Raw genomic sequence first — 13,088 nt, forward strand, 5'->3', positions numbered from 1 at the left:
ATAATCTAAAAGTAAAGACACTAAGTTTAAGGAGGATAGTCAAAAGTTTCTTCTTACAAAAGGTGGATTTTAGCAGAGACTTGAATGAAGCCAGAGAAGTTAGGAAGTGGAAATAAGGAGATAGAGCCTTCTAGTCATGCAGACTAGCAATTATAAATGTCCAGCTGAGAGATGGAGAGTCTTATTTAAGGAACAGTGAGGAGGACATTATTACTGGCTTGGATTAAAGTGTAAGAAGACTAGAAAGTTAGGGAAAAGACTAAGTTATGAAGGACATTAAAAGTCCCCTTTAGCTGGGAATTTTAAATTAATCCTGGAGGTAGGTGGGAGCCTCTGAAAGTTATTGAACAGGTGACAGATATGGTCATATATTTTGCCCATTTTAGAACCGATCCTACTTGAAAAACATATTTATGTTGTTTATTTTGAGGACACTATATTTTCCCATAAAAATGGAATATGTTATTTTGAAAACTTCTTTTCCAAGTTATCCCACAAAAATCTGTTTAGACTGAGGAATAGAGACTATATAGTTTGGTGATTGAATGCTCAAGTTTTAGTTAGGAAGACCCAGGCTCAAATCCTGCCTCTGAATTGCCCTGTAAAAGTAATTTAACACCTTTGTGCCTCATGCCTCAGTCCAGAAAATTATACAAAGTTTTAAATATGAATTAGAGAAAGTAATTTTTGAGCTGGACATTTCTCAAAAATGATCAATCCCAAATTCTCATTGGATTGGCAAATCTGGAGAATACCAATAGTATTCCTGTTACTCCTAACTATATGCATATAGGACAGCAGGAAGACATTTGCCACTTTCCTTGACCAACAGTATGGCAGTATGCTCATGGGGCACCCTAATGGCAGTAGTCAATTTCTCCAGAAGTTCCAGTTCTCCTGGAAGAGGATGGAAGGAGGAAGAAGAAAAATGGAGTAATGTAGGATTTCTTACCCCATGATTTGTGAACATGTTTTTTAAGAATATTGATTTGAATAATTATATATAGTATTCACTAGAATTTGTTTTCTCTATAATGCTCTGCATGTTATTATATGTCTTTAAAATATCATTCTGAGGATTCTGTAGATTTTGCTAGATTGACAATAGAGTCTGTTACACAACAAAATGTTAATAATCTCTGATATAATGAAATAAGTCCTAGATAATTTTGATAATTATATTCAATATAATTTGTGATCCTCTGCATTTTATTAGGTGATTCTAAAACATTATTTCTCAGAGTCCAAAGACGTTACTGGATTAGCAAAAGAATCTGCTAAACAAACAAAAAAAAATTTTAAGAATCCCTGGTTTAATAAAACAGGGCCTGCTTTTGGAATCACTAGACTTGGTGTAACTACTTACTAGCTAGCAATAAGTGACTAAGGAATATGAGACTGGAATATAAAATTGGCTAATTTTTGAGTTTTAGAAAATGTAAACATCTACCTTAACGCAAGTTGTTATTATCCTGGTTAAATCTACAGTTGCATAGAAACAAGTACCTCTCTAAGTTACTTATAAGGGCATCATTAATCTGTAGCTGGAAAGAAACATAAAAGTCTAGTCCAATTCTCTCAATTTGCAGATGAAGAAATTAATGCTTAAGTAACTTGGTCAAGACCAACAAGGATGAGTGAGATTTTGAACTCCAGAATTCTGCCTCAGTGAAAGGCAAGTAGAATGACTCATTTTTAAGTCATACGTGATAAACCAGCTAACACTGATATAAGAATACTTGATTACACCCTGTTAGAAATAAAAAGGAACTTCGAGATCTTCTAGTACAGTGCTCTCATTTAGAATGACACCAGGAAAGGTAATGTGATTTTACTCAAAATAAAACAAAAGCAAGCAGCAGAATTGATATTCCAACCTAGTTCTTCTGACTTCAGTACCAGAACTACTGTCATTGTCTTGAAAGTTAACATCTTCCAGATAGACTTATGATCCTCCAAACAAAATCAGTCATAGGATTTAGAATTGGAAGGCATCTTAGTTAAGTATTAAATTAAATTAAATAAGTATTAAATTAAATAGTTAAGTATATCACATTTACTTGGAAATCTGGGAAAAATATATTGCTTCCTTTTTACTCAACCCTTCTTCATTTTCTTCCTTCTTCCCTTTCTTTTCCTTCCCCCCCTTCTTCCTGGTCCCCTTCTGTCTTCCATTTCCCTTTCTTCTGGGGATTTCAACATTCAACTTTCTTAACTCCTCTTATTTTATAGAAGCAGGGATTTAGACACAGAAATAAGGAAATAATTAGTTCTGGATTATACAGTTAATTAGTGTCAAAGCCAGGACTAAAATTTGGCTCCTAATTCTACATTCATTGCTCTTCTCTCTATATATAACAGTATCTCTTACAAAAAAAAAAAATGCCAGTACACAGTGCCTTTAAATCAAGTAGAAACGTTAACATTCCTATTTTAATTTCCAGGTCTAAGTTCAGAAGGCTTTTATGCAAAATGTAACTTGTCTTCTCTGATTACTTTTGTGATTTTCTTGGGCTTTTGACTCTGTCCCTTTACATTTATGAATGGGTTACACAAGGCTATTAAGAAATGTCATGTTCTGTATGCATGCTATGCATAAATTATCTATGTTTGAGGTTCACATGGCTGAACTGAAAAGATAGTTGGCTACAATTTTTTTTTTTGTCTAAAGGGCAAAGATTATCACACTGAATGTATTTATTAAAAAGCAAGTGCAGGGGCAGCTATGTGGCTCAGTGGATTGAGAGCCAGGCATAAAGATGGGAGGTCCTGAGTTCATAACTTGCCTCAGACACTTCCTAGCTATGATAACTTGGGGCATTAACTTAAATACCATTGCCTTGTCCTTACTGCTTGATTCTAAAATGGGAAGGTGTTTTTTTAACTGGTACAGGAACAGCAAGATAAAATGAATTTACCGGATGTTCTATTTTTTAAAAGAAAATGGATACCATAATTACAAAGAAATTATCCTGTAGTGGATACCTTGACCTAGAATCAGCATATCTGAATATGAATCTTAGATCTGATACTAGCTGTGTGGCCACAGACAAGTCACACTCTCTGGGTGCCTCTCTTTCCTCACATGGAAGTGGAAATGGTAGCTCTTACATTCACTACCTCACTGAGTTGTGAAGAAAGATGATTTATAAAACATGTAAAATGCAATTATTATTATCATCATTCTACATACAATTGATATTATGTTTGGATATTGAAGAAACATTTTTTTTAATTTATTGGTTCATTGTTTCACAGAAGGTAGGTTGAAATGAAGATCTTGTGAATATTCAGTTAGTCAAATCCACTAAAATCAGATATTAACAAATTAAAATAAAAAAGTCATAAACATTAACTCTGTATATTTATTTTTCATTTAAATCTCCATTCCACTTTGCCCCAATACAATGACAGAAAAGTAACATTGGTATGACAGTAAAACTGAGGGTTTGGAAGTCAAAACCTGGATTCAAATTTTAGGGATAGTATTTATTACCTGTATGATCTTGGGAAAATTATTTCCCAATGATAGATCTCATTTTCCTCAAAATGGAGAGTTTGGATTAATTGTTCTTCAAAATCTCCTTCAACATTAAGTTATCTGATCCTGGTTTGATTCCATTATGTATCTGATTGTGCCTGTGTGAACAAGATAAAATTAAGAAGAATAAGTCTAGATATTACACATTGTATATCCAGATCATTTCTGTTGGAGTTATCTGAGTCCAACAGATCAGAAGGTTTCGCCAAATACTCCCACTGCTTAAGATTCATTCAACTATTTTAACATAATTAAAAAGCTCTTAGAAAAATGTGACCTATTAAAAAAGGAAATGTAAAAACAACATAAAAAAACATGCTAAAGTATTAGGTAAAGCAATCAAGACAAGTCAGATTTCGGAGTTATATTTACTTTTGCTAATGTCTGAATCAGAGGGAAAGCAGATGCTAGTAAAACTTATATGTTAGCTTCAAGAGAATTTTCCTTCTCTTGAAGGAAGAAGAAAGGAAAAGTCTGACTTCTAAATTATCTTTATTTTAAGTTCTTTGATAGTATATTGCATTATACCTATAAGTAAGGGCTCATATGAATTGAGATCATTTTGGTATTTGAGTATATTTTTGAGGAAATCAGGATCTTTGCTAAGTAAAGAATTTTTCAAAATCAAGCATATTTCTACACTCTAACATATTGAATAGAAAGATTGGCTAACTCTTACAGTCCCTATTCCTTTCCATGGGATTTGTTTCCTAAGTGGGACATATTAACTTGTAACCTAAATTGTATTAGTTACTCTTTGCAATTAATTTTATGCTGATATGAAAATTTAATATATTTGACAAAAATTAAATTCAATTTTGCAATTTTGAAATAAAGATGCTTTTAAGGACTAGGCTATAAATAAAATAGACTAATTTGCCAGTACTCATTAAATCAGAGGCTCATAACCTGTTTGGTGATAGAGACCTTTTGACATTTTGAGAAAAACTGGGAATGTCTTTTCATAATAATGTTTTGAGATAATTGAAAGACATTCTAAATTTCAGTTAGGAGTTAGCTAAAATAAAGGTGTATTATTCCCATCCAAGTTTATTGACTACTAGCATGTAGGTTATTCAGGGGATAGAGTGACAGTCCTACAGCCAGAAAGACCTGAGTTCAAATCTGGTATCAGTCCCTTACTAACTATGTGACCCTAGACAGATCACCTACCTCAATTTGCCTCTGTTCTCTCATTTGTAAAATGAGCTGCAGAAACAAATGAATGGCAAACTACTTTAGTATTCCTTCTAAGAAAACCTCAAATGGGAACATGAAGAGTCAGATATGACTAAAAAATAACAACAGATTTGCACAATTACCCCTTCTGAAGGAGATTTCATGGTGCCCGTGCTAAGAACACCTAGATTAAAAGAAAAGATATAGATTATATTGAATCTGTCTGATTCAACAGAATTTCTGAGATCATCTGAGATCAAAGTCAGGGGGCTGGATATTGGGAAGCTTGCGGTCCTCTCTGACTTCTTTTGCTAATAAATGTTGTCACCACGTTCTTGTAACCGTGCCCTATTTTCTCAGTTTTTAAAACAGCCTTACATAAACTAGCAAGGTGATGTATACTTAGACAATTTAAAAAGCATGAAGTGTTTTGAGACCACAGTAGAGTCAGTAATTCATCAACCTGAGTTTTGCCCTTGTAAACATGCAATTTATTGCTTTGTGCAGAATCTGCTCTGGGAGACTGAGAAAACCTTGGTCTGTTCTGAGAGCATCTGGGCTTCTTGAACTAACTTTCCCCGTGATTAGGAGAGGATCCTTGTATTTTCACATGAGAAAGGGAACTCCATGTTGCCCAAGACTTGAAATCTACTTCTAACACTGATTCCTTAAAAAAAAAAATCTGCTAGCCCTGTAGTCACCTCCTTCCTTGTTGGACAGGTGAGGTATGAGGAAATTTAGGGTCAGCTGACTTAAATGTCTCAGAATATTACAACACCTGGAATGAAGAGCAGGGAAGGTTCATTGATCTACTCTGGCATGTTGAGGGAATTAAAAAGATCAGCATTTCATGTCTCCTAGCTGGAAGGTACAAGGCTCATATAGTCATACCAACATTCTACCATTTTCATTTTTTTTCCTTCTTGCCTTGATATTTTCCTTTCCTCTCCCTCTTCAGCTATTATACCTTTTCAGTATTCCCCACATACTGAGCTGTTTATATGAATCATAAATGAGTTTGAGGAGTGGTTTTCAGGAACTTCTTGCAATGTATTTAATCTTTTGCTCTTTTGCTTGAAATCTTTTTGGAGAGTAAGGGCAGGGCAGGAAAGGAGAGAGAAGAAGGGAAGAGAGATGGAGAGAGAGGTAAGGGAAATGGGGGAAGGAAAGAGAGAGAGAGAGAGAGAGAGAGAGAGAGAGAGAGAGAGAGAGAGAGAGAGAGAGAGAGAGAGAGAGAGAGAGAGAGAGAGAGAGAGAGAGAGAGAGAATGAGACAGACAGAGAGAGAGACAGAGAAAGAGAGAGAATGAGAGAGATAGACAGAGACAGAGACAGAGAGAGAGTCAGTCTGGTACTGATCTTTCAAAGCCATCTAGGATGTACCAGTCTTTTCCATCAATTATTTGGAAGGACATTTAATATGTGTAAATTGCAAAACAGAATGTCACAGTACACCTGGGAGACAAAGTTTTTGTTTCTCTATGGGATCAGGAAAATATAATAAAGAATAAAACTTTTGGATTGTGCTTTAAAGGTTGGGTAAGAGTCAACATTTAAAGAGAAATAGGAGACCTTCCAATTATAGGGAACTGGGTGATTTTAGGTAACAAGTAAGGCTGATATTGATTACTGGGACAAACTAAACAAGAAGTCTGAAACGTATACCCAGTGAGAAGTAGCAAATTTGGCCTTGAAGCACCTGGGTCTGAATTCTAAGTCTGCAACTAACTACCTCTGTGACTTTAGACAAATTATCTTACCTCTGTGGGCCTCAGTGTACTTATTGGTAAATAGAGAAAGTTAGAATAGGGCAGCCATAGGAAGCTTTTAAACAGAGAAAAATGAACAGATATTTTTACCTGGAAGTGATATAAAGGAGATATTATAGTGGGAATAGACAGGGGTTGGAAATGTGTGCATGGAACCAATTGCAAGGGGTAATAAGATTCTATGCTTAGATGGTGGGAGGTCGGAGGAACAAGAAAACTGTTATAGAATTGAAGGGGCAGCATTTTTAAAATGCAGGTATCTGACAGTTATGTAGGACCTCTGAACTTCACTGAGAGAGGGGATGTACAAAAACAAATATGACCAAACCGGTACCTAAATCTGATTATAATTACACTCTAAGAATATTGACTCCTACTTATCAGTGATTCCATTATATATAAAATATATTCTAGAATGTTTTCCTCTCTTTCTTTGTAGAGGATTTTATTGTTATCATTGCTAATAGAATGCAAGTTACAATGATTATCATTATTTTAATTGGGTCTTAAATCAAGACTCCTTGGATGAGAATTTGTGTGTAAGTTTCATTTTTGAGTGATTTTTTTTCCTCTGACTGAGACCCAACCAGGTGAGAAATGATGTTTACAATAGGACTATAATCAGAACTCTGAACTGTAGCAGCACTCGTGGGTGCCACTGGAATAATGGTTTTAAAATGTCTTACATTAACACTCAAGGTCTTTAGAATCAGCATGGCAGAAATGGCTGGGACCTAGACAGGGCTTGCTTTAAGGTGCCATTTTCAGGCTTTTAAACATTGTGTTGGCATTATACTTTCCTTGTAGGAGATTTTAAAAACCTAGTTTTAAAAATGAGATTTTCCTATGAGAGAAAACTTTAAAAAGAAGAAAAAATATTAAAGCAAGTTTTCTCATTCATATGTTGAGTGCCCTTTGTTTTTATTGAATCTATTTCTATTTGAAAATTTTTTCTACCTCCTGTCCCCATTTATTCTTCATCTTGCATGAAAGCACAGTCATAATTACTTATCCCCCATAAGCTGTATCTTGAAAAAGGATATAATAAGAATAATTTCCGCTTTTATAATGATTTAAGAGTTAGAAAGCACATTCCTCATAATGTCTTCATGAGGTAATTATCACAAGGACTTTTCTCCCCTTTTATGAATGAGATAACTATGACTCAGGTATGTTGCCACTTGTTTTTGGTCACTTAGCTAGCCAGTATTTAAACCCAAGTTGTTGTTTTTTTAACTCTGAATTCAACTACACCACACTGAATCTGTATTTTGGAAAGCTAAAATCCAGTGTTAATTTGTATATTTGAAAAGCAACATATATATTATGGCTATTATTTGTAGTATTTTAAGATTATTAATTAAATTTATTAATGAATTGAATTTTATGAATAAATTTATTTAAAATTATAAAAAACATTAATAAATTAAAATTATTAATTAAATAAAATTTAAAAATAATTGAAATTTGTATTTTAAGGTATACCAAATTCTTTATAATTATCACATTACTTGATCATCACAATTATCCTGTGACATGGGTAAAGTTATTATCTTCATTTTATAGATGAAGAAACAGGCTAAAAAAGCCTGTGATGTGCCTAAGAACTACAGATAGTAAATGATTGAAGCAAGATTAAACCTCAAGTCTTCCTTACTCTCAGTTCAGCACTCTATCACTAACCATCCTGAATTCATTATCTGTAAACTGGAGGTATAACATCTTATACTTTCTTTTTCAAACTTTTTAATTAGGGGATCAGCTAGGTTGCTCAAATGGATTGAGAGCCAGGTCTAGAGATGGGAGGTATTGGGTTCAAATCTACCCCTAGACACATCCTAGCTCTGTGACCCCGGGCAAGTCACTTATAATTCGCATTGCCTAACTCTTACCACTCTTCTGCCTTGGAACCAATACTTAGTATTGATTCCAAGATGGAAGGAAAGGGAGTTTTAAAAAAATAACTCTTTTTTAGGAAGGAGTTGCATGATTATATTTTATCTTAGTAGTGGAGGGGAAAGGCAGTTTTTCTGAGGAATCTGACTATATGATTGTAAACTGAATTTTTTGTAGGTGTCTGTATTATTTCCATAATAATAAGGCTCGGAAACCCACAAACTTTTCATTGCAAAGTGGTTGTTGAAAGGATGAATGGATAACAACAAGGCAATTTAAGTAGTTCATTTGAGATTTCTGTACCTTGTCCTCAGACATGTTCTTGTGCTCTTTGCATTTACTATTTCCTGCCAGGTGCTTCTATTAGTCTCTTCTTGTTATTTTGGGACTATTCATCCACACTCTCAATTAAAATTTTTACTTTGGGGGGCTTCCAGGGTAAACTGCAACTTCCTTATAATTCTTACCTATGATGATTAGTTTTATTTTATGCATCAAACCCCTTTTTCCTGCCAATGTCCAGAACTTGATATCTAGATTATTTAGATTCTTATAATTATTAAATAGATGAACCTATCTGAGACTTTGATTTGAATTTTCTTCATTTTCCCTATGGTTTTCTAATCTTCTTATTTGTCCTGTTCCTGTGGTTTAGAAGGATTTAGAAGGAGATCTCTTTAGGAGGACACCTAAGCTCTCTTTTGGGTGGGCTCCTCTCTTTGCTTCCCTGGCTCTTTCTTTTAGCCCTGTGTTTAATGATCTTCCATTAGAGGGATCCAGGTGGCACAGTAGATGACAGGGCATTGGACTTGTAGTTGGGAAGATGAGAGTCCAAATCCAGCCTCAGACATTTACTAGCTAAATGATTCTGGGCACGTCCCTCAATTGCTGGCTACCAAATCTGATGTGAAGATCAAATGAAATAATATTTGTAAAGTGCTTTGCAAACCTTAAAGCATTTTAGAATATTATAACTATTTTTCTTCTTGTTTTGTTATGTTTCTTGGTATATGTTTATATTTTGGCTCGACTTCTACAGATTACCAGATCCTTCTGGATACCCTTAGATTTCTCACTAAACACTACTACTCTCCCTAATTCCACCACTTACTCTAAAATAATTTCCCAAGTCTTTGATACAGTCTTTTCACTTATAGTCCGCTTCTGCTTATTAAACAGTGTAATAGTCTATCATATTTATTGCTAATTCTTCTATATCTAATTATGCTAAGCAAAGTGGGTGTCAAAGTCTATGATGCTGAACTGAAAAGATATTACTGTTCTACACATTCTGTGCTCCAACCAAATTAAAATCATTGGGTCAGAGAGTTAGACCTCAGGAAACCTTAGAAGTCATCTAATCCAACAGTTTCAATTTACGGGTAAGTAAATCAAGTCCTAGAGAGGTGTAATAACTTATCATGGGGGTCATCTACAACCTCAGAAAGATTCATGATATACACTGATATTTTACTGTCTTCTAATAATATTCTTAGACTCTATTACATCTGAATTTATCTGAACTTTTCTTGAATTATTCTATTTGTGTCACCATTTGAGGTATACAATCTTGGTTCAGGACCAGATTACCTCCTGCCTACACTATTCCAATGGAATCCCAATTTTTCTTCCTGCCTCAAATCTTTCTATAATTCATTCTTTCTTTTACAGGGATGCTAAAATGATTTTCCTCAAGCGTAAATCTAACCGTGTAATTATGCTAACTCAGAAACTTCTCTTTTCATTCCTTGGCATTTTCTTTTCCCCTTGCCTGGATTTTACTCCCTTCTCATCACCAAAACAACTCTAAAACTTTTCTGACACTCTTTAATTATCTTTATTTTTCTTTCTCCCCAGTCTGAATGATCTTTTGTTTCATCCAGTGTGCAAGGTCCAGATACATCAAAAAAAAAATTTTAATAATTGAATAATATAATTGCACTTATACAATGCCTACTAGATTCTGGGCTAAAGATTTTAGAAAAGTTTTTTGATTTGATCCTCATAATAATTCTCAGAGGTAGATGTCATTATCTCCATTTACACATATGGAAACTGAGACATCCAGGATAAATGATTTCCCTAGAGTCATATAGCCACCAAGTGTGTGAAGCTGAATTTGAACTTGGGTTTTTCTGACTTTAGACCCTTGGCTCAATCAGTTTTACCACTGGCATGGTCAGAGTAGATATTCTAATTTTTCTAAGGGTGAGTCTATATAGTGCATTAGCTATCCTAAAATACAAGTACTTATAGTTCCCTTTTATAGAGGAGAGGAATATTGGCAATCCAACAGTTCTTTGGTATGATAGACAAGCATAATTTCATGTTATAGATTTTTCCCAAGTCTGTATTCTCAGCCTATTTATGATTACTTTTTATTGCCTTTGTATGTACAGTGAAAGTTTTCAGCAGAAAATGAAAGTCAGTCCACAAACATTTATTAATCACTGACTATGTGGCAAGTGAGGCACTGGGAAAACAAAGGCAAGCAAAAAAAAAGAAGAAAGAAAGAAACAGCTTTTGTCCTCAAGGAGCACCCACTCTAATGAGGAAGCTAATCCCCCCCCCAAAAAAAGGAAGCTGAAAATGTGGTATGTGAATAAAAACTGAAAGTGTATTTTTTCTTTGATATTTTTGGTGTTTATTGTTTGTAGATAATTCAACACCCATTATTCTGGACATTTCTACTCTCTCATCCATTAATTTTTCATTAGGATTATGAAGAAGGGAAAATTGACTGGGGAAAATGTACTCATCTACATACACATAAGTCGTACGTGTTGCAAACAAAATTTTGAATAACAAGCATTGAGTATATTGATTATATCTTCAAAGGATTTAAGAGTTAGAATTGACCTCAGAGATCATCTATTCCATCATCTTGCTTGAATTGTCAATCTACTCTACAATATCTCTAGCAAATTCATTGCATTAGGGATAGCCCAATTATTATGTGATTACATAATATAATTATGCATTATATTATGTAATCACATAATATAATTTGTATATAAATTTTACATAATATAATTGCATGATATAATTTCCTCTTTATGATGAACTAAAATATGCATCCATGAAACTTTCAGCTATGGATTCTAATTTGGTAGCCACACAGAATAAGTGGGAAGCAAGGTGATAGAGTGACTAGAGTGCCACATCTGAAGCTGGGAAGATTTATCTTGATGAATTCCAATTTGGCCTCAGAGACTTATTAGCTATATGACCCTGAGTGATTCACTTAACCCTGTTTGCCTCAGTTTCCTTTTCTATAATGTGAACTGTTGAAAAAAATGTAAGGCTGCTCTAGTACCTTTACCAAGAAAACCCTAAGTAGGGTCAGTAAGACTCAGACAGTATTGAAAAAATAAAAAATAACAACAGAATAAGTTAAATACTAGCAGCACCAGCAGGGATACCTGGTGGGGGGTTCTGAGGGGTAAGAATGCAGACAGACTCAGGAGGGATGATGGAAATCAAGTGGCCAGTGGCGGCTTTATTGATAGAGGGGATGATACTTATAGGAAACTGAGTTGTTACTATAGTTAACAACCAATTTTACTTAGTTGCTACCCCAAAAGTAACCAACCGCATGCTTACAGGCAATATTTACATTCCAACAGACAACCAAGGGTATCCGTAGGATACATGAACACAAACTCAAGATGGCGTCTCCTATGTTAGAATCTCCCCTAGAGTCTTCAGGGCTGATACACAAACCTGTCCTCCATTCAGCCCCAGCTCACTCAGGCTTATTCACTGTACTGGGATCCCTTTACATAGGGGTCCAAAAACACAGGGGCCTATCAAAATACCACTTCTCTATGGGAATTCTTCAGGAATTTGAAAACAGAGATCATATCCTCCTTCAATTAAGTTTCTTCAAACAGTTCTTATGTGGCATTATTAGGATTAATTAAGCCATAGGGCTAATGAAGACCATTTGGGGTAATTGGGATCTTAGCAGCTAAGGACAGGGTAAAAAAAAAGAGTGGAAAAGGTATCTTTAAGGCCAGACATGATCTTGGGAAGGTTGCTTGTTGGAATTCTGGGTAAACTGAGTCATTGTTTTTCTAACTGCCAACCTGCACAGCAGGGGGTCTCCTGGAAGGCCCCCCCCCCACCCCCTTGGGAGGAGGTTTGTGTTTCTATTCCCTGGAAAACTGAAAAACTCAGAGGCAGGTGAAGGAGGTGAACAGGTTAGAGTTTCTGGAATATGTTTGTGGGGGAAATCAATAGTTTTCCTCTGTGTGGCCCCTGAGAGGGCCAAGCCATTTTTAGGCCTGCTTAGGCTAAAAAGCTTAGCTAGGCCCAGAAGGGCTGGCACTTGTCATAGAGAGTGAATAATCAAACTTATTTAAAGTTGAAAGAAATCTAAGGAGATAGTAAACGTACTTATATAAGAAAGAGAGAGGCAGTTTTTCCCCTCTGTGATGGCAGAGTGGGCACGGCCTTTGAGGCCTACCAAAGCCCAGAAGTCTGATTAGGCTGAGAAAGTAGTGGGAATTGGAGGAGTGATCTGAAGAGATACAAGGAGGCAGTGAATAATAGATAGATAGCTAGATAGATGGATAGATAGATAGATAGATAGATAGATAGATAGATAGATAGATAGATAGATAGACAGACAGACATATAGATAGAGCATAAATTCTTGGGATTTAGTTCAGTGATAAGGAGTTATAAGTTAGGCTGAGGGAA

At 35.1% G+C, this 13,088-nt stretch overlaps 1 protein-coding gene and 1 long non-coding RNA gene across 10 annotated transcripts in view; one reads left to right on the top strand and one right to left on the bottom strand.

Moving 5' to 3' along the window:
* The window catches only part of ERBB4 (erb-b2 receptor tyrosine kinase 4), a 1,424,132-nt gene that overhangs the window by 670,957 nt on the left and 740,087 nt on the right, over positions 1-13,088 (top strand). The window lies entirely within an intron of this gene.
* LOC103099859 (uncharacterized) overlaps positions 1-13,088 on the bottom strand; it is a 52,224-nt gene that overhangs the window by 5,202 nt on the left and 33,934 nt on the right. For 4 of the 6 annotated variants that reach the window (XR_001624325.2, XR_001624329.2, XR_008914118.1 and 1 more), the window contains exon 4: positions 3,497-3,639. This is a non-coding gene — a long non-coding RNA (uncharacterized LOC103099859). Of the gene's footprint in view, positions 1-3,347; positions 3,640-13,088 lie in introns of those variants that run through there. The other 2 variants (XR_001624323.2, XR_008914119.1) reach the window with 1 other exon arrangement.

This window comes from Monodelphis domestica, chromosome 8, assembly GCF_027887165.1.
Source record: "Monodelphis domestica isolate mMonDom1 chromosome 8, mMonDom1.pri, whole genome shotgun sequence".
NCBI lineage: Eukaryota > Metazoa > Chordata > Mammalia > Didelphimorphia > Didelphidae > Monodelphis > Monodelphis domestica.